We start from the raw sequence: 20528 nt of genomic DNA, 5'->3' as shown, positions 1-20528 counted from the left end.
GTAGGTAGGTAGGTTAGGTAGGTAGGTAGGTTAGGTAGGTAGGTAGGTAGGTAGGTAGGTAGGTAGGTAGGTAGGTAGATGATAGATGGATAGATAGATAGATAGATAGATAGATAGATAGATAGATAGATAGAGATAGATAGATAGATAGATAGATAGATAGATAGATACATACATACATACATACATACATACATACATACATACATACATACATGATAGATAGGTAGATAGGTAGGTAGGTAGGTAGATGATAGATAGATGATAGATAGATAGATAGATAGATAGATAGATAGATAGATAGATAGATAGATAGATAGATAGATATAATGATGCAGATAAACACTGATTATTACTCAAAGGAAAAAAACTGTTTCTCCTATTTATCAAAGTCCTATGATATATCAGCAATTGATAAAATTCCTTAGTCCTCCCATCACAGCAATTGCATTGGAAACTGGAAGGGTTGTGTGGGGAGGTCTTATTGAGTGTATTCTTAGTTGTCCATGATGTTTCTCTGAAGCAGCTGTGTGTGGAAGCAACCTTGTGTGAACTGAATAGTAAACAGCCTCATTTGGAGATGTCCATGCTGCAATGGCCATAGTCTATTAGGTTTCATCATCTGAAACCAATGACATTTGCAATAATAATTATTAATGACCCAATTTCTTACTATTCATATATTAAAAGGGGCTTTATAGCTTAGTTAACTTGACTAATCAGTGGCAAATGGACTATTACATTAATCCAAATCAGTATTCCTTAAAGTGTGGTCGTAGGCTCCATCCTTTTCAGCGTCCTTCAAAGCAAACTATTAGTATCCAATCAAACAATGATGAGAAGCAGTAGTGGCAATGGATGCATCCACTTTAATGTTTAATATGGTAAGTGTTGATTACTATAATCCATTCAATCAAAATGGCTCTTGGGGACCTCCATAACTAGCATTGGAAGCAAGCTTGCATTTCTGAATTGTCTTCTTTTAACAAACCTCATCCCCTCGAATATTCCTTGTCTTTCTAGTTTCAGATTTAACTGGAATAATAGTTAAGACTATTCTGTCTTGTAGGTGGCGCAGTGGTTAGAATGCAGTACTGCAGGCTACTTCAGCTGACTGCTAGCTGCAGCTCAGCAGTTCAAATCTCACCGGCTCAAGGTTGACTCAGCCTTCCATCCTTCCGAGGTGGGTAAAATGAGGACCCAGATTGTTGGGGGCAAGAGGCTGACTCTGTAAAGCCCTTAGAGAGGGCTGTAAAAGCCCTATGAAGCAGTGTATATATGTCTAAGTGCTATAGTGCTATTGCTTATAAGAGATTTTAAGTCATGTGTGTCCTGCTTTCTTTATTTGTTGAGGATGCGCCTGCTTACTTCAAATTAATAAGAATCCTGTAACTTTTTTTTAGGATTGTCTCAACACAATGGTGCAGATAAATGCTACGGTTGATATTAAATTAAGTTGTGTTGAATTTATATTTACTGACAAAGAAATAAAGACTATTATAGATCTATTTCAAGCTATTTAACTCTCATCAGCTAGCCATACCCACCATAATCTCTCTCCTGGTATAGCTGACAAAGCGAGGAGAGCCCATGGCTTGGAGGTTAATAAAGGTAAAGATTCTCCTCACACATATGTGCTAGTCATTCCCGGCTTTAGGGGCCAGTGCTCATTTCCATTGCAAAGCTGAAGAGCCAACGCTGTCCAAAGATGTTCTCCATGGTCATGTGGACAGCATGACTAAACACCGAAGGTGCACAGAACACTGTTACCTTCCCACCAAAGGTGGTCCCTATTTTTCTACTTGCATTTTTACGTGCATTCAAACTGCTAGGTTGGCAGAAGCTGGGACAAATAATGGGGGTTCACTCCATTATGCGGTGCTAGGGATTCGAACCGCCAAACTGCTGAACTTTCTGATCGACAAGCTCAGCATCTTAGTCCCTGAGCTACCTGAGCCACTGAGCCACCACATACATCTACCTAATATGCAAGCAGCCCAGGTTCGAATCCCAGAAGGGTATGGCTAGCTGATGAGAGCTAAGTAGCTTGAAATAGATCTATACTAGTCTTTATTTATTTGATGGTAAATATAAATTCAACACAAAAATAGTTTCTCACGAAAGCGACTGTGAAGGCTCCTGGATTGGGACTGAAAGGTGAAAGCCAAAGCAGTATGCTCCGTCCAGTGGTGGGTTTCAAAAATTGTTCGAACCTACTCTGTGGGTGTGGCCTCCTTTGTGGGAGTGGCTTGCTGCCCATGTGACCGGATGGGAGTGGCTTGCCGCCCATGTGGCCAGATATGAAGATGCCGATGACACTTGTCAGAACCACCTTAAATTACCTCACACCCAGCACTGGCATGCATAAGAATATGATGTAAACTTGTTTTTTAAAAGGCATCTTTGGTTTGCGTCAAAACAACTTCAACACACGCAATGTTCTGATTGTACCACAAACGCAGTAGTCATCCTTACCTTTCACAGAGGCACTGAGTTTTATAAATATGAGCATGATAGTGTAGAATAATCATATCCAAGGACCAGTGGTGGGTTTCAAAAAAGTTTGGAACCTCTTCTGTAGGTGTGGCCTGCTTTCTGGGTCCACTGGTGGAACCTCTTCTAACCGGTTCGGCGGTTTGACGAACTGGTTCTACCGAATAGGTGCGAACTGGTAGGAACCCACCTCTGGCTCCGTCCCATAACAGACTTGATAGACCAGTCTCACCGGGAAAAAACAATCAAATTAAGCTACTTGTGTTAAACGTTAAGAAACAAACAAAACTTGATTATGTTATAGTTCCACCATGTGCAGTGTTTTACCTTGTTTCATTGATTGGCAATATGCTACACGAAAACAATCTTGATTTGCACCATGCAGAAAAAAAAATATTGTACTGTTATTTTTTTTTCCCCTACCAATTTGTGCGTGCTTTGATGAAAGTCAATTTTCATTTGACGTTTATTTCAAGAGAGGAGAATCTCAAATAGTTTCCTTTACGTGAAATGTGATAAACGCGATAATTACTTAGTTTAGTGGTGGGCAAGAATTGTGAGAATATCTTGTTTATTAAATCATCGTCATTTCAACAGTCTGCAACCTTCTTGGCTTCTGAGATTCCTATTAAATCCCCCAGGAGAGCTTTCGGGAATGGATTTCTCCCTTTGAGCTTATTCAAGTTACGGAAATATGGGTAGTGAAGAAAGGTTCAGGGTGATGGAGTAAGATGAAGACAGACACTGACAATAAAGTTCCAAAACATCATACTTCTAGGCTCTGACAAAGCAGATTTCCATATTGATTTTTTCATAATACACTTATAACATTAAACACCCCTTTAATACAGGGGTATGATCCTATCAGTTTAACAACCAGTTTGCTTCGCGCGCACTTCACCATTCCCCAAGGCTGCCGACGAGTGCCACTGTTGGCAGTGACCTAGATGAGGTGGAAATAGAAAATTATTTCTGTTTTGTTCAGGGACAGTGGAGAGTGATACGCCAGCAGAATCAAGCCTAAAAGGTTCACCATCTTTGGAACAGGGGAGACTCAGGTGGGTAAGCTTTGGTCTTAACCAACTGAACCAGAAATAATGGGGCAATGCCAAGAGCTCTAAAGTGTAGACGTTAGGGATTCCGTCGGCCATCCTGTCATGTAATCTCTCAGCCAGACAAGTTGTACTCGGGACGGATGAAGTCACTCTGAGAAAATAGGAGGGAGTGAAATAGATTTTGCATGCAAATAGAGTTTCTTGTGCTGGGGAGTAGGGGAGGTCAAAGGAAGTTGAAAATGAGCTAATGGGTTGGCAGGAAGAGAGCTCTACTCTGGCGGTGTGGTGGTAGAAATGGGGAAGATCAAAACTAGCAAACTAGGCTGGATTGAGGTACTTCTCACTGCCAAAGATCTGAAGGATCTAGGAATGATGATGAAGAGTAGAATAGAGTGGAGTGGCATGGCATGGCATGGCATGGCATGGCATGGCATAGCATAGCATAGCATAGCATAGCATAGCATAGCATAGCATAGCATAGCATAGCATAGAATAGAATAGAATAGAATAGAATAGAATAGAATAGAATAGAATAGAATAGAATAGAATATGGAAGGGACCTTGGAGGTCTTCTAATCCAGCCCTCTGTTCAAGCAGGAGAACCTATAGAATCTCAGACCCGAGGAATAGGAGAAAGGGAAAGGCAGAGGAAGAATGGGAGGGAATGTAAGAGTAGGAAAGAGGGGAGGAATGGGAAGAAGAGGGGAAGGGTAAAGGGGAGGAAGGGGAAGGAGAGAAGGGAAAGGAGAGGAGGAAGGAAGGAAGGAGAGAAGAAAGAGAAGAAAGGGGGTAGGAAGGAGGGAGGGAAGGAGAGAAGAAAGGAGGGAAGGAAGGAGGGAAGGAAGGAGAGAAGAAAGGAGGGAAGGAGGGAAGGAAGGAGAGAAGGAGAGAAGAAAGGAGGGAAGGAAGGAGGGAATGTAGGAGAGAAGGAAGGGGGAAAGGAAGGAGGAAAGGAAGGGGGAAAGGAAGGAGAGAAGGAGAAAAGAAAGGAGGGAAGGAAGGAAGGAGGGAAGGAAGGAGGGATAACAATTAAACAATTGTAGTCAAATGGAGGTATAATGATGGTAATATGTATAAATATCTGAGTTAAAATACTTCAGTTAATATGAATTATGCTTGATGACTGTGGAAGAGATGCACGAAAATCTTTTGAAACCAACTGATACACTTTCTACAGTATGTAAAAAAGGAAGATTTTATGTGTTGTGTTTGTTTTGAAAATTAAAAATTAAAAAAAAAGAATCTCAGACCCACGATTTCTGGAGGCAAACTGTTCCATTGGTTAATTGTTTTTACTGTTAGGAAGTTTCTCCTTCATTCCAAGTTGCTTCTCTCTTTGATAAGTTTCCAACCATTAATTCTTGTCCTGCCCTCTGCTGCTTTGTAGAATAATTTGACCACTTCTTCTTTGTGGCACCCCCTCAAATATTGGAATACGGCTACCATGTCACTCCTAATTTTTCTTTTCTTTACACCAGCCAAACCCAAATCCTGCAGGCGTTCTTCATATGGTTTAGTCTCCATGCCTTTGATCATCTTAGTTGCTCTTTTCCGAACTTTTTCCAAAGTTTCAACGTCTTTTTTTTTGTAGCATGGTGACCAAAATTGGTTGCAGTATTCCAGGTGTGGTCTTACTAGGGTGTTGTGATGATGATGATTGAAGAATGCATGTTGCCTGACTCCCAATAACTCTGGGCAACTCACAACAAAAGAGTTCTGGTGTGACATTAAGATCATCAAAGATATTGAAGCATCGGACTATCAGGGATCATGTCTACTCTGCACAGGCGGGAGAGATAAGAAGATCTGAAGGAAACCCAAGAAGATTAAAATGCCATTGCCCCTGATAGATTGCAAGCTAACAGTAATTAATGTTCTTGATTAATTCTATGGGGTAAATTTAACATGGTTATACACAAAGTCTTAGCTACATCCTAGAATTAGCACATTGACCTCAAAAGAGGCATTAATTTGCAAGGAGTGATATAGTTAATTGCTGAATGGTGGCAGCTATTAATATCATGAAGTAATTCATTGCTTTCTAAGACATGTCAAAGTTCACTTTCAAGTCAGGTGCAAGGGGAAGGGGAAGATCTGTTTGCTGATCCACTTAAACTAAATGCTGTTTTCATGATTAGCCTTGCATGGTTAAAAGAGAAAGCAGTATTTTCTATCTTTGAAATAAAACACAAATAAAGTCGAAAGGAGTTCAGAAGAAGGGCATTGCATGTTGGAGTTTGTCGGGGTGTATCTGAGAAGCCAACTAGCCAGTGGTAGGATTCAAATAATTTAACAACCGGTTCTCTGCCCTAATGACCAGTTGGGTAGGCAGGGTTCAATGGTCATGTGACTGGGTGGGCACGGCAAACTCAATGTCACTCACATCGATGGGCGCTTTGCCTTAACTGTTACAATGTAATAAGGGTTAACCAGAGAGGCAGTTTCTGTAAGCAGGGCAAGAAAGATTAGGCTAGAAACAACACCAGAATGTTTCCTTCCTGCCTTCCTTACAGGATTAGCCCTGTAAAGTGGGAAAAAACAAAATAAGATTTCTTCCAACAATCAGTTCTCCAAACTGCTTAGAAATTTAACAACCGGTTCTCCCGAATAGGTGCGAACTGGCTGAATCCCACCACTGAAACTAGCCCATAAAGGGTGACAGTGCTTCAAAACACACAGGAACACAGATGTGGCATCTGCCTGCAACTCTTAAAGCAGCTGTATCTTTTTTGGTGGGATCAAATGGAAACCATGAAATCCTGAGAAAAGATACAACTCGTTGGCGTCAGATACTATATTTATGCTCTCAGCTGCTCTGAAATGTCTTCTCAGAATCAAATTCAGTACAGCGACCAATCCTCTTAGACAATAATGAACAAAATACAACTAATCCTTAATTTACAATCACAGTCGAGCCCAAAATTTCTGTTTGCTAAGCGAGACAGTTGTTAAGTGAATTTTGCCCCATTTTACCATCTTTCTTGCCACAGATTGTTAACTAGAATTCCTGCAGTTGTTAAGTTAGTAACATGGTCCTTAAGCAAATCTGCCTTGCCATTGACCTTGCCCTCCGGAGGTCACAGAAGGTGATCACATGATTCCAGGACACCATGACCCTCATCAATAAATGCCAATTGCCAAGAATTTGAATTTTGATCACATGAAGGTTGAGATGCTGCAATGGTCGTGTATGAATTGGTCATCAGTCACTATTTTCATTGCCATTGTAAATTTGAATGGAAGGTTCTAAGTTGAAAAGAACTTGTAGACCTATTTCTTGATGTGATATAAAACATTTTAACATCCCTCTCTCCTTGTTGGAAAGCAGCCCTAAAAATTAAGAACTGTACAAATGTATCCCGTCTCACACACGAAACAAATTGATTGCATCTGGTTTAATGAATGAAGGTCTGTGATAGCAGTCTTCCAATATCTCAGGGGTTGCCACAAAGAAGAGGGGGTCAAGCTATTCTCCAAAGCACCTGAAGGCAGGACAAGAAGCAATGGGTGGAAACTAATCAAGGAGAGAAGCAACACAGAACTGAGGAGAAATTTCCTGACAGAACAATTAATCAGTGGAACCGCTTTCCTCCAGAGGCTGTGAATGCCCCAACACTGGAAGTTTTTAAGAAGATGTTGGATAGCCATTTGTCTGAAATGGTATAAGTTTTCCTGCCTGAGTAGGGGGTCGGACTATAAGACCTCCAAGGCAAGGGTGGGATTCAGTTGGTTCAGATCAGTTCAGATGAACCAGTAGCTCTGACCATCAGCTGATAGCGAACTGGTTCTCTCCAACAATCAAGTGGGCCTGCCCGCCCACCCCTGCTGCTATATTGACCTGTATTCTCTTTTCTGAAGTGCAGGTAATAGAGTGGATTGCCGCACCTCAGCTGTTTTGCACCAGGGGTGCAGTAGAAGGTAAGGTTTGAAATGTGCTGTGCATGCACTCAGCGAACGGGTTGTTACACCGGTTGAATCCCACCACTGCTCCAAGGTCCTTTCCAACCAGAGGTGGTATTCAGCAGGTTCTGACCAGTTCTGAGAGACCGCCTCCTGCCACTCACCTCCCAACGACCAACAAGATCGCACAGGCTGGGCCTCCTCCAGGTGCCGTCAACCGGACAATGCCAGTTGGTGGCTCCCTGGGGGAGGGCCTTCTCTGTTGCTGCGCCGGCCCTGTGGAACGATCTACCCACAGAGATCCGGACCCTTACCACTCTCCCGGCCTTCCATAAAGACGTTAAGACCTGGTTGTTCCGGCAGGCCTGGGGCTGTTGATGGATATCCAGCCCCCGCTTAGATGTAATGGATGATGTGAATTTTTAATATTGTATTTTTCTTTTTTTTAAATTTAAACTGTTTCTGTCTTGCTGTGAGCCGCCCAGAGTCCCGATGGGAGTGGGCGGCATACAAATTTTAATAAACCTTAAACCTTAACCTTCTGGAGAACCAGTAGTGGAAATTTTGAGTAGTTCGGAGAACCGGTAAATACCACCTCTGACTGGCCACACCCGCATCTATTCTCTGCTTCCCGAGTCCCAACTGATTTGGGAGGGAATGGGGATTTTGCAGTAAGCTTCCCCTGCCACGCCCACCAAGCCACGCCCACCAAGCCACGCCACACCCACCAAGCCACGCCCACAGAACCGGTAGTAAAAGAATTTGAATCCCACACTGCTTCCCACTCTATTATTCTGTTGTTCTGCTATATCCATACTACTAGATGTGATCTTGCACTAAGGCTATGGAGAGATTAACATTCCAGGTATGACCACAATGAACTAAGGTTCAAAGGAGAGCTAGATCAAATATAATGCATCCCATTCACTGCTAATGCAAAGATAGTTGCCCTTGTTTTAATTTCACCACTACCCCCTCAACTTAAAACAGCACTTCAGACATATCCATGGTAGAATATCAAAGGAGCCTGCAGGAGGTGTCAACAAATTATAAAGTAAGGAAAGAGTTCATTTAAATTCCCTCTCCCGTGTTGCATTTGCTTATTCTGAGTCAGTTCTCCTGCCAGCCTAGGAACATATTCATCTTCATTTTTACCAGCCTCAGACCTTTAACTAAGTCACTTGTGGCTCTGTGCATTACTCCATCTTTAAGTGAGTTATAAAGGGCACCAGTAATTCATGAGGATAATGTATCCTCTGTCAGATCACGGTAGCGCCTGTTTTTCCCAGGGTACTTAGCTTCATCGGATGTAATTTGGAAATTGATCTCTTTTGAGTTTTTTTTTTAAAAAAGCTGACAGGAAAACTTTTGACAAGACTTTCAAAAGTTTCGCCTCATCGATTTTTAAGTCTGATTCTTTGCCCAAAGCACCAGCAAATTGAAAGTCATTCCAAAGGGAGGATGCTAGTTTAATATCCAGATGAGTGTCATGACGTGATCTTTGCAAGCTGATCAGATCTGTAGTCATGACTATAAAGAAAGACTAGTATCCACAATCACATCTGGGTGACTGAGTTCTTACCCCTGGCTCTTTACAAACACAGTCCTGTTCATTTGTGCCTCTTAAGTGACCCTTGTGGCTGTTAGGAGAAGACCTCCGGCCCTTTGGAACGAGCTCCCCGCAGAGATTCAGACCCTCACCTCTCTCCAAGCCTTCAGAAAAGCCGTTAAAACCTGGCTGTGTCTGCAGGCCTGGGGTTGATGAGTTCCCTTCCCCTCTCGATCTGTGTGGCTGTTGGTTATTTTTTAAATGCTTGTATTTGTACTTTTTGTGTCTCCCTTTCCCCACTTGGGTTTGTGTGCCGCCCTGAGTCCCGCTGGGAATAGGGCAGCATATAAATAAAACGAAACCTAAACCTAAACCCTCTAAATTAGGGCTGAAGATCTTGCTCAAATGTGATCTGATTTTGGCTGTGAGTGCCCCAAAAGAAGAGCTGGTATATGGGGAGACTCAGATGGGTAAGCTTTTTTAAAATATATATTTTTATTGTTTACATATAAAAATATTCAATACAGTGTAATTGTCCTGGCATTCCACTTGCCATGAAACAAAGATAAAAACAAATAACATTATCTACTATTTTAAACAGTGCTAGTGTTGTACAAATACTTGAGAGACCGCCTGCTGCCAATTACCTTCACTAGACCGATTAGATCCCACAGATTAGGCCTCCTCCGAATCCCATCTGCCGGCCAGTGTCGACTGGCGACTACCCGGAGGAGAGCCTTCTCTGTGGCTGCTCCGACCCTCTGGAACGAGCTCCCCATGGAGATTCGAACCCTCACCACCCTCCAGGCCTTCCGCAAAGCCCTTAAAACCTGGCTGTTCCGACAGGCCTGGGGCTAAAGAGCTGTTGCCCCTGTCTCGAATGGTATGACTGTTGTGTGTTTTAAATTATGCATTGTTTTGTGTCGTTTTTAATTTTGTCTGTATCACCCCTTCCCTGGTTTGAGTTGTGAGCCGCCCTGAGTCCCCTTCGGGGGAAAAGGGCGGCATATAAATAAAATAAACATTCAACATACATTTATTGTTTTTTGTCAAAAAGATTGCATGCATAGCCTTTAGGAGGCTTATAGAGTACTCCTAGGGTCTGGGTGGGGCAAAATTGAGCAAAAAAATGGCCTGTTTTTTGCTCATTTCTGCCCTCCCCAGCCCCCAGGAGCTCTCGGAAAGCCTCCTATAGGCTCCTATGGCCACTTTGGTGAAGGGGGTGGGGTTTTGGGAGGCAGAAAATGCTGTATTCAGTGTATAAGACGCACCCAGATTTTCAGCCTCTTTTTTGAGGGAAAAGGGTACATCTTATACTCCGAAAAATATGGTGCATTCTAATATATACTGTACATAGTATGGTATGTTCCCAAAATGTTGGAAATGTGAACAAATTCCTGGCACGTATTACCATATGGTGGACCTGTATAAAGGCACAGAAATTTTGGACACTAATTCATACATGGTCAGATGGTTAAGCTTTTGTATTAACAAGCTGAACCAGAAATCGTGAGACAATGCCGATGGCACAAAGGGGTGGATGTAAGGGAAGAAAAGCTGGGCAATCTGGAAAAAAAAAAGGAAAGCTAGATTAGAAAAAACATCCTTTGATCCTTCTTCCCAACACTAGCCACTGGGATAGCTACACATGTACCTCACGCCATGGACCTCAAGAGCAATTGTCCCAAAGGAGCTTTTTCAGGAACAGGACTCAGGAGCACCACTCAGGTGACCCTGAGGACACAGATAAACCTCCAAATGCTTCAACAACCCTCTAAAACAGGGGTGTCAAACTCGTGGCCTGTGGGCCAGATGCATCACATGATGCCCATTTCTGAACTTCCAGTAGATCCATTAAATAGCCTCCCCCGGCCCTTCAGAGGTCCTTCCATAGGCTGAAAATCAGCTGGTTTGGCTTGCACATGCGCGCTGCACCTGACCTAGGGCAACAGCTCGCGTGCCCGCAGAAATGGCTCCGTGTGCCACCTTTGGCCTAGAGTATAAATCACAGGCATTTGCCTGCAGTTCCCACAGTTCCATTTTTGAGTCAATAAATGGTGTTGCAGCTATGTTGGTCTGGTTGTTGCCTACTGAAGCCCACTACACAATAGGAAACAACTTGGAAGATCTGCAGAGTAAGCAGATCTTAGATATTTCGAGTACCTCTTGAGTGGAATATTTCCCAGGTCATTGTTTGTTGCTTCTTCTCCTCTCTTGGGAGGCTTATAAGTCTCCAATCAATTGGATGATGTTGACCAAACCAAATAGTGATTCTGTAAATGAAAACGCCTTGTTGTAGAGTCCCCAGGGAATTCCCCACAGGTGCTTATTCATTGAGGACATTGCTGTTGAAAGATGAGGAGAGCTTCATGCTTTGATTGGCAAATGTCATAATGTTAATTTTGGAATAACGTCCTACCTGTCAATGACTTCTTCAGCTTCAACCGCGATAATATACGGGTAAACATCAGAGACAAACTCAAGGTAAACCGCTCCAAACTCAATTGCAGAAAATAGAACTTCAGCAATAGAATGGTCAATGCATGGAATGCTCTACCTGACTCCATTGTTATATCCCCAAACCCCCAAAACGTTACCCTCAGACTGTCTACTGTGGACCTCCCCTCTTTCCTAAGAGGTCCGTAAAGGGGGCGTGCATAAGCGCACCAGCGTGTCTACCATCCCTGTCCTACTGTCCCCATTTATTCGTACCCATTTCATGTGCTCATCTCCATGTTTATACATACCTGTTATCTGGTACATGTTTGACAAACCAGATAATAAAATAAATTAAAAATAAAATAAAATATAAAATAAAATAAATTTCCAATTAGTCCTCAGTTAGGCCTGGCCTGAACAAAACAAAATAAATTATTGATCATTGTTAATTTTAATCAAATTTGTTTTTAAAAAATGTTATTGTTAATCTTAATTGGGTTTGTTTTGGATATTCTATTTAATTTTTTAAAAACTTTTGTAATATGTGTTTTTTTAATGTTGTACGCTGCCCTGAGTCCTTGGGAGAAGGGCGGCATATAAATCCAATACACCAAACCAACCAACCAAACCAAAATAATAAATAAAATAAATAATAAAATAAAATAAAATAATAATAAAATAAAATAAAATAATAATAAAATAAAATAATAATAAAATAAAATAAAATAATAATAAAATAAAATAAAAATAAAATAAATAAAATAAAATAAAATAAAATAAAATAAAATAAAATAAAATAAAATAAAATAAAATAAAATAAAATAAAATAAAATAAAATAATAATAAAATAAAATAAAATAAAAATTCCAGTTTGTCCTCGTTACAGTACTTCACAATGGCATTCAAGGTACTTTTAAGTCCGAAAGGTTTTCTTCTGAGAATTATTGTATCCTCTGCACCTTACGGTTGGGCAATATTTCTCTCTGCCAGTTTAGGTGGTTTTTAAGCTGATCTATTCTGCCATTTACACACACAAAAAATAAATGAAAAGGGAGGTCATATTCATTCTCAGCTTACATTTTTGTCAATTGGAATAGGTGCACTCAGGTATCCTTGGAGACTATATCTTAACCTGAGTGATTTTTTTCCTCAGGTAATGCATAAATAAGAAATAATAGTCAGTGATCCTTTCTTTTTCTTCCCTTTCTTTCTCTTCCCTTCCCTTCCTTTCTTCTCCTTTCCTTGCCTTCCTTCCTCCCCTTCCCTTTCTTTTGCTTCCCTTTCCTTTCAAATTATAGGTTATGACTGATAATCTGCCTTTAGAATTCCTAATAGCCAAATTACAATTATTATGCAAAGTCCTACTATAGACAGCTATATGGCTTGTTAAATATCTTTTCCTCCTTTTCTTTTTTTTTTCTGCCAAGCATAATCATTTTCCTTTATTAGCTGAAGGATTTCATAATTTAAGGGAGATGAGAACCTATAAGTCACACGTTCAAATAAGGAACATGGATATTGCAAACATTAAATTCTCTCATAAAAATGTTAAGGCATCATTAAACTAGGTTCAGATTAATGCAATCCAGCCAACTCGGGCTAGGTATTACCTGTAATAGGCTGAAACAATATCCAGTGATATAGGATATATAAGATTTTACTCCGACCAATTTATACCCCCCATAAAACATACAGGTATCACTCAAATCCATCATTAACTGTGCATGCCTTGTATTAAATCAAGTCAGTTTGATAAAGAGAAGAAGAAAAGTCTTCCCTGCCTGATTTCACATGTTTCTCATCTCTATTATCTGTCACCAAGCATCTTATTTCTAATTTGAGACAAATAAGCACTCCATTCTGGTAACAGCTGACCTGAGAACACTTGACTTACCAATCTGTTTAGATGTCTGGCAAATTTATGTGTGCATGCTAAGATCTTACTCTATCTTATTATTTCCCCACCGCGCCACTGAAACTCAGCACGGCTCCTCTTCTGATAGAGTGAAAGGGCAGAGCAACATATTATCTTGGCAAATGTGTCTTCCCAACCCTGATTTAAGGGGATAAAAAGAATGCCAGGAATGGACTGCATTTTAAAGAAGGGGAAGAAAGAAACGTTTTAAGACATTTAAGCCTTCCTCTTGCTTACAATGTTCATCCTTAAGAAGCTTCTGCCTTCGGAGCCCACCCAAAAAAGATGGTTAGAAATTGCTGGTAGGAGGAAGGATTTTTAGGATTAAATGGAAGCAGGAAGAAGAGGGAAATTGTTTGTTGACATGCTTTCTATCGTCTGAAGCAGCTTCTATTTCCCTCTGCAAGTTTGGTTTTGGTCAGAGTTAAAAATTCATGGGTGAGACAAGTTTGGTTTTGTTTTCTTGCAATTTTTTTTGTCCTTTAAAAGTGACCTCTTTGAGAGGGCTTTTGAACTGATATCTTATTGCCTTGCAGTCTTTTATCTTGATGTGATCTTTATCTTAACATGAAGTGTTAATACCACTTTACAATGCCTTGGTAAGGCCACTCTTGGAATGCTGCATCCAGTTTTAGTGACCACGATGTAGAAAAGATGTGGAGACTCTAGAAAGAGTGCAGAGAAGAGCAACAAAGATGATTAGGGGACTGGAGGCTAAAACATGTGAAGAACAGTTGCAGGAATTGGGTATGTCTAGTTTGATGAAAAGAAGGACTAGCGGTGACATAGCTGTCTTCTGATATCTCAGGGTTTGCCACAAAGAACAGGGAGTCAAACTATTATCCAAAGCACCTAAGGGTAGAACAAGAAGCAATGGGTGGAGACTAATCAAAGAAAGAAGCAACTTAGAACTAAGAAGAAATTTCTTGACAGTTAGAACAATTATTCAGTGGAACAACTTGCCTCCAGAATCTGTTAATGCTCCAACACTGGAAGTTTTAAAGAGGAGCTTGGATAACCATTTGTCTTGAGGGTCATTGATTCTAAAGGATGAGCCCTTGTGGCACAGAGGTTAGATTGCAGTATTGCAGTCTAATTCTGCCAACTGCCAGGAGTTCAATCCTCATAGCATTTTGGCAGTTCAAGTCTCACCATCTCAGGTTGACTCAGCCTTCCATTCTTCGAAGGGACAATAAAACGAAGACTCAGATTGTTGGTGGCAATGTGCTCACTTAGAGAGGGCTGTAAAGCACTGTGAAGCAGTATATAAATCTTTGTGCTATTGCTATAAACCAGCTTTTCTTCAACTTTTGCAGATTTAAGATGTGTGGACTTTATGGGTGGCTGGAAAATTTGGGGAACCGAAGTCCACATGCCTTAAAAATGACAAGCACTGAACTAGACCAGTGTAGAGGCAAGAGTGAATTTGCTTAGCAGAATAATAGACTTGGAAGAGAGCTTGGAGGTCCTCTAGTCCAACACTCCACTCAAGAAGGACACCTATATCATTCTGAATCACTGTCCAGTCTCTTCTTAAAAGTCTCCAGTGTTGGAGCACCCATAAGTTCTGGAGGCAAGCTGTTCCACTAACTGATTGTTCTATCAGGAAATTAATTCTCTCATTGATTAATTTCCATCTATTGTTTCTTGTTCGGTCTTCAGGTGCTTTGGATAATAATTTGACCTCTTCTTTGTGGCAGCCTCTCAAATATTGTAACACTGCTATCATGTCAACCCTAGTCCTTCTTTTCACTACAATAGACAAACCTAATTCTTGCAACCGTTCTTCGTAATGTTTTAGCCCCCTTGCCCATCAATTGCCTTTGTCACTCTTCTTTGCACTCTTTCCAGAGTTTCAACATCTTTTTTAGATTGTGGTGCTTCAATGTTATCTAGTCAGATAACAAAACATCTGCATGCAAACAACCAGCCTGAAAGAGCATCAAGGACTCCAGCACTCAACTGCGAGCTACAGATATTCTCTTCCTAGGACAGGAAAATAGATATGTGTACTGATGGAAGAGAGGCAGAATGTCTGGGGAAAGCGCTAAAACTTTTTATTTATTTGCTTGTTGGTTTGGGATGATTACACCAGGGGTGAGTTCCTGCCAATTCTAACCTCTTCTATAGAAGAGGTTTCACAAACCTACAGTGCCATTTAGACCCAGTTCCAGCTCCCTCCCCCCGCCCGTCCACACATCATCAAGATGAAGAGCAAGAGGAGGAATTCTGGGAGTTGAAGTCCACAAGTCTTAAAGCTGTCAAGTTTGAACACCCCTGGGTTTTTTTTTCTAAAGGGTTAGGGCTGGAAGGGTCTTGTAACTTGACAGCTTTAAGACTTGCGTGCTTCAAATGCCAGAATTTCTGAGCCAACATTTTGGTTGCTAAGCAAGAGCATTGTTAAGTGAGTTTCACCACATTTTTCAAGTTGGCCACGCCCACCCAGTCACATGGCCAGCAAGCCACTCCCACAAAGCAGGCCACACCTACAGAAGAGGTTCTAAAAATTTTGAAACCCACCACTGGATTACACTGATAGTTTTAGAACGGTCTTTGTTAAATTATGAAGTTATAATCTGATAACGCATGCTTTTTGGCTACTTCCCTGGTCGCGTCAATAGTTGGCCTGCACCTGCTTGTTGCCTTGCAGCTAATCAGCACCTGTCATGTCCTCTGGTTCTTCACCTTATGCATAAAGTGTCCACCATCAAGCTGGATAGCCATCTGCCGATTTTAAAAAAGCAGAAATAGCCTCACTCCTCTTGCTGATATAAATTGGAAGCAGCTACTCTGCTTTTGTTTCTTCCCTTCTTAAAAATTCATTTTTGTTGACTACATAGAAAACACCAAGAAAAAGAATATCTTCTGGTCTTAACAACAATGGGAAAGGCTGTTGATAGTTCGATGTTTATTGCTATGTCTTCTTGTTTGTTTGTTTAGGAAAATTTATACGGCCGGCCAGCTGACTCTCAGTGACTCTGGGTGGCTTACAAAGATTAAAACTCAATATAAAAACAATTAAAAAGCAAACATCTTGCAGATGTTTCACCACCCAACTGGGTAACATCATCATTGACATACCTCAGTGTTGTGGCCCAGCAGGAGCCGTTGGAGCTGCAAACAGACTCCGATAGCAAGGGACCCTATGAGTCAGCTCTGGAAGATGTGGAGGACCCTGGACAGGGTTCAGACTCCGAGCAGGGACCAGAGAGGCTGGTTGGCCACCAGGAGGCGCCTGAGGCATGGAGCAGCTGTGAAAGCCAAAGGGAGTTTGTCCCTGACATCAGGCACTGGAGCAGTGGCGTGGAGCAAAGGGAGTTAGTCTCAGACACCAGGCAAAGACGGTCAGATAAGCACCGACAGCAACTACGGAGATACAGAAGATAATTGGGGCCAGGTGGTTGTGATTAGGCTCCTCCCAAGAGAGTATATAAGAAGAGATTTGGGAGGAGGCTATTTGCAGGACACAACTATTATACTAAAACTGGAGAAGCTCTCGTGTGTATTTCTTATCTGTGGAAGTCTGGGTTGCTGCCAAAGTCTTGTCGGTGTGTTAATTTACTGTGAATAAATTGTCTAGCAGTAATCATGTGTCAGTGTGACTCACCGTAAGGAGGGGGGTCTGAACACCTCTGGGTATACTTTCACACTGGGCTCCTCCAGTACTCTGAGCCATGGGTTGTTTTTAATACGTCTGAACAGTGACAGTGGTCTGGTTGGACAACCATTCATCTGAAATGTTACAGGGCTTTCTGCTTGAGCTAGAAGATCTAGAAGATCTCCAAGGTCCCTTCCAACTCTGTTATTCTGTTAATCCCCCACCCCCTTGGCAACCACAATTGAATGAGACAATTGATGAGCTCCGTCCACTCTACGATCCCCAGGCCTGTTGGCAAAACCAGGCTTTCAGAGCCTTTTGAAAGAGTGTCAAACTGGGGACCAAAACTATGTCCATGGGGATGATGTTCCACAGGGAGAGAGTCACCACGCAGAAGACCCTACTTCTTGGTCCCGTTAGATCAATGGTGGCAAACACAAGGGCTACGGGCCACATCCAGCCCATGATGTGGTCAGATATGGCCTGCAGGGCCATCCTGGAAAATGTAAGGTGCCAGCCCATATCACATTGGGTGTACCCAATGCCAAGAAGAAACATTGAGCAAATGTGGCTTCAGCCCAGTCTACCTACTGCAAAGAGGAAACATGGCAGCAGTTTGGGGAGTGGCTTCAAGCAGGCCATGCCCATCCAGTTGGCCATGCCCAGTGAGCGGCATCAAGCTGGCCATGCCCACTCAGTCAGCCACACCCACCCGTCTCCCTGAGGTCAACTACAGTCCTGATGAAATGAAATTCAGTTTGAACTCAACAACAGCCCTCAATGAAATTCAGTTTGACATCCCCTACGTTAGACAAACTTTCTTAGGAGAGAGGCCCCAGAGCCTCCACTCTTGTGAGTCAGGCAGATGTGATCGGGAAAAGAAGATCCTTTGAAATAACCTGGTCCTAAGCCCTTGTAGGGCTTTGAAGGTGACATAACAGGACATGAAATAGCAGGACAAGTATAAGTACAAAATCAGCAAGATGGTAGCTTTGTTTTGCAGTCAAAGTAATTCTCCTTTTGTACATTTTGAAATGTCGCATGCATATACAAAACTGCCAGAGCTTCAGCAACAACACTATTGTTAGCAACTTGCGGATTCTGGTCACCACCACCTTTCTATGGGCACCCGTGGATCTGCCACATTGTATACCAATTGCAACTTCTAGACCTGTGTTGGGGAACCTATGGCACGCGTGCCACTGGTGGCACACAGTGCCCACTCTGTGGGCACGCCAGCCGTCACCCTAGTTCAGCTTCTCCACACATGTGCGCACACCTCCTGCCGGCTAGCTGGTCATTGGGTCTCTGCCACTCATACGTGGGGGGCACGCACATGCAGTGGTGGGGCGCATGTGGGGGCGCATGTGCAGGGGCCACACATCCATTGCATTTTGGGGGTTCAGACAGAGGCACACGCATTTGCACATGTGCGCACTTTGGGCACTCACTCCAGAAAAGGTTAGCCATCACTGTTGCAGACATTTTCCAAGGATGGACTTCTTAGGGGACTTGAGAGTAAAACATACGAAGAACGGTTGGAGGAACTGGGTATGTCTAGTTTAATGAAAAGAAGGACTAGGGGAGACATGATAGCAGTCTTCCAATATCTCAGGGGTTGCCACAAAGAAGAGGGAGTCAAACTATTCTCCAGGGCACCTGAGGGCAGGACAAGAAGCAAAATGGGTGGAAACTAATCAAGGAGAGAAGCAACCTGGCACTAAGGAGAAATTTCCTGACAGTTAGAACAATTAATCAGTGGAACACCTTGCCTCCAGAAGTTGTGAATGCTCCAACACTGGAAGTCTTTAAGAAGAAGTTGGATAGCCATTTCTCTGAAACGGTACAGGGTTTACAGCCTAGGCAGGGGGTTCGACTAGAAGACCTCCAAGGTCCCTTCCAACTCTGCTATTGTATTGTATTATTGTATTATATTATTGTATTGTGTTGTGTTGTGTGTGTTGTGTGTTGTGTTGTGTTGCATTGCATTGCGTTGCGTTGCGTTGCATTGCATTGCATTGCATTGTATTATTGTCTATGTTACAGCCAGGTCAAACCAAACGATTACCAAATTACAAAATTCTTCTGCACAAAGAGACAAGCTCAGGAAAGATCACAGCTGCTACCCAGCTGGTGGAAAAGACCACCATCTATCAATAAATCCAGGCTTCTAAAAGACATGAAACATTATTTTTTTTAAACGATAAGGAAATAGTTTTATTCTGTTTACATGGCAGATGTGAGTCTCAGTGCTGAGTGAATAGAATGGCTCCCAGTGCATATTCCTGTTTTACGCAGGGAAGGAATCGTAACAGCATGATGTGTGAACTGTGAATCGCCATCAACAGCTGATGAAAACGTTTTCTTTTTGAGAAGGACAAGATAAAAGACTGGGGGTCTGTCCAAAAGTGTGTTATAGTTAGCAGCTTGTCAAGTGTTCTGTTTTTAGAAAGAGGAAAATTACTGCCTTTGGATGCGACCGTCATTTGGCTAAAGTTTATTTTACTCCTTCCAAGAATAAGAGGCTGGTGTTAACTTTAAGCCAGGAGGCAGACATTTTCTTTACTCCTTTTGGAAATAAGAGACGACGGGATACCTTTATGCTAGTTTTATTATTTTTTTTAAATAAAGTTTGCTTCAAAACTTTGGCTAGACATCCCCTCCCACCAGCTGAATGTTACGGTTCCAAGTAACACCCCCAACAAAAGACTCAGAGGCTTGAAGTGCCTCCTAGTCATACCCCCCTCCCCCAGGTGCAGGGGCAAGATGTCCTTGACTCTCTGAGAAAGGAATGTTATTTTGACTATATATCTCCCATACTCCATATAATCTCCCCTCCCAATTTCCCTCAGCATTAAATGTGGCAGGCCGGAAGGCCCAATGCAAAAAACAAAATGGCTTCCAGGCCTGACGCTAAAATTATCAGCTTCGATTGCATGTTCTTAAGCAGTGAGAAACTGTTTTGTGTAGGTCAGTGGTTCTCAACCTTTCCAATGCCGCAACCCTTTAATACAGTTCCTCATGTTGTGGTGACCCCCAACCATAATATTGGTGTCTTGGTTCCTAAGACCATCGAAAATATGTGTTTTCCGATGGTCTTAGGTGACCCCTGTGAAAGGGTCATTTGACCCCCAAAGGGCACACAGGTTGAGAACCACTGGTGTAGGGGTTAAAGCTACAAAACTACAATCTGAGGGAATGTATGTTTTAGATTTGCTGAGGCAGGAAGCCATTTGAATGACTTTGGACCAATTCATCTCTCTCACCTCTTGGAAGAAGACCATAGCAACAGTAGCATGCTAAGGGTGGTGCTCAAGGGTGGGCTGCTACAGGTTCGCCACGGTTTGGGAGAACCCGTAGCTAAGATTATGGCCAGTTCAGAGAACCTCCAAATCCCACCTCTGGCTGGCCCCGCCCACCCTGGCCTCTCCTCCCAGGAATCTCCATGTGGCCTGTTTTGGATGCGAGGTAAGTGCAAGGCCTGTGTGGAGGCACGTGGAGGGGGAAAAAAGAGCCTCCTGGAAGTTCTGGAAAGCCGGAAATGGGCCTGTTTCTGGTCTCTGGGGCAGGGCTGGGCTC

Source organism: Thamnophis sirtalis, unplaced genomic scaffold (assembly GCF_051295495.1).
Source record: "Thamnophis sirtalis isolate CommonGarterSnake01/CBP01778 unplaced genomic scaffold, rThaSir2_p1.2 scaffold_9, whole genome shotgun sequence".
In the NCBI taxonomy this organism is placed as follows: domain Eukaryota; kingdom Metazoa; phylum Chordata; class Lepidosauria; order Squamata; family Natricidae; genus Thamnophis; species Thamnophis sirtalis.
The sequence above is the reverse complement of the archived record's forward strand: the minus strand, read 5'-3'. Positions refer to the sequence as shown.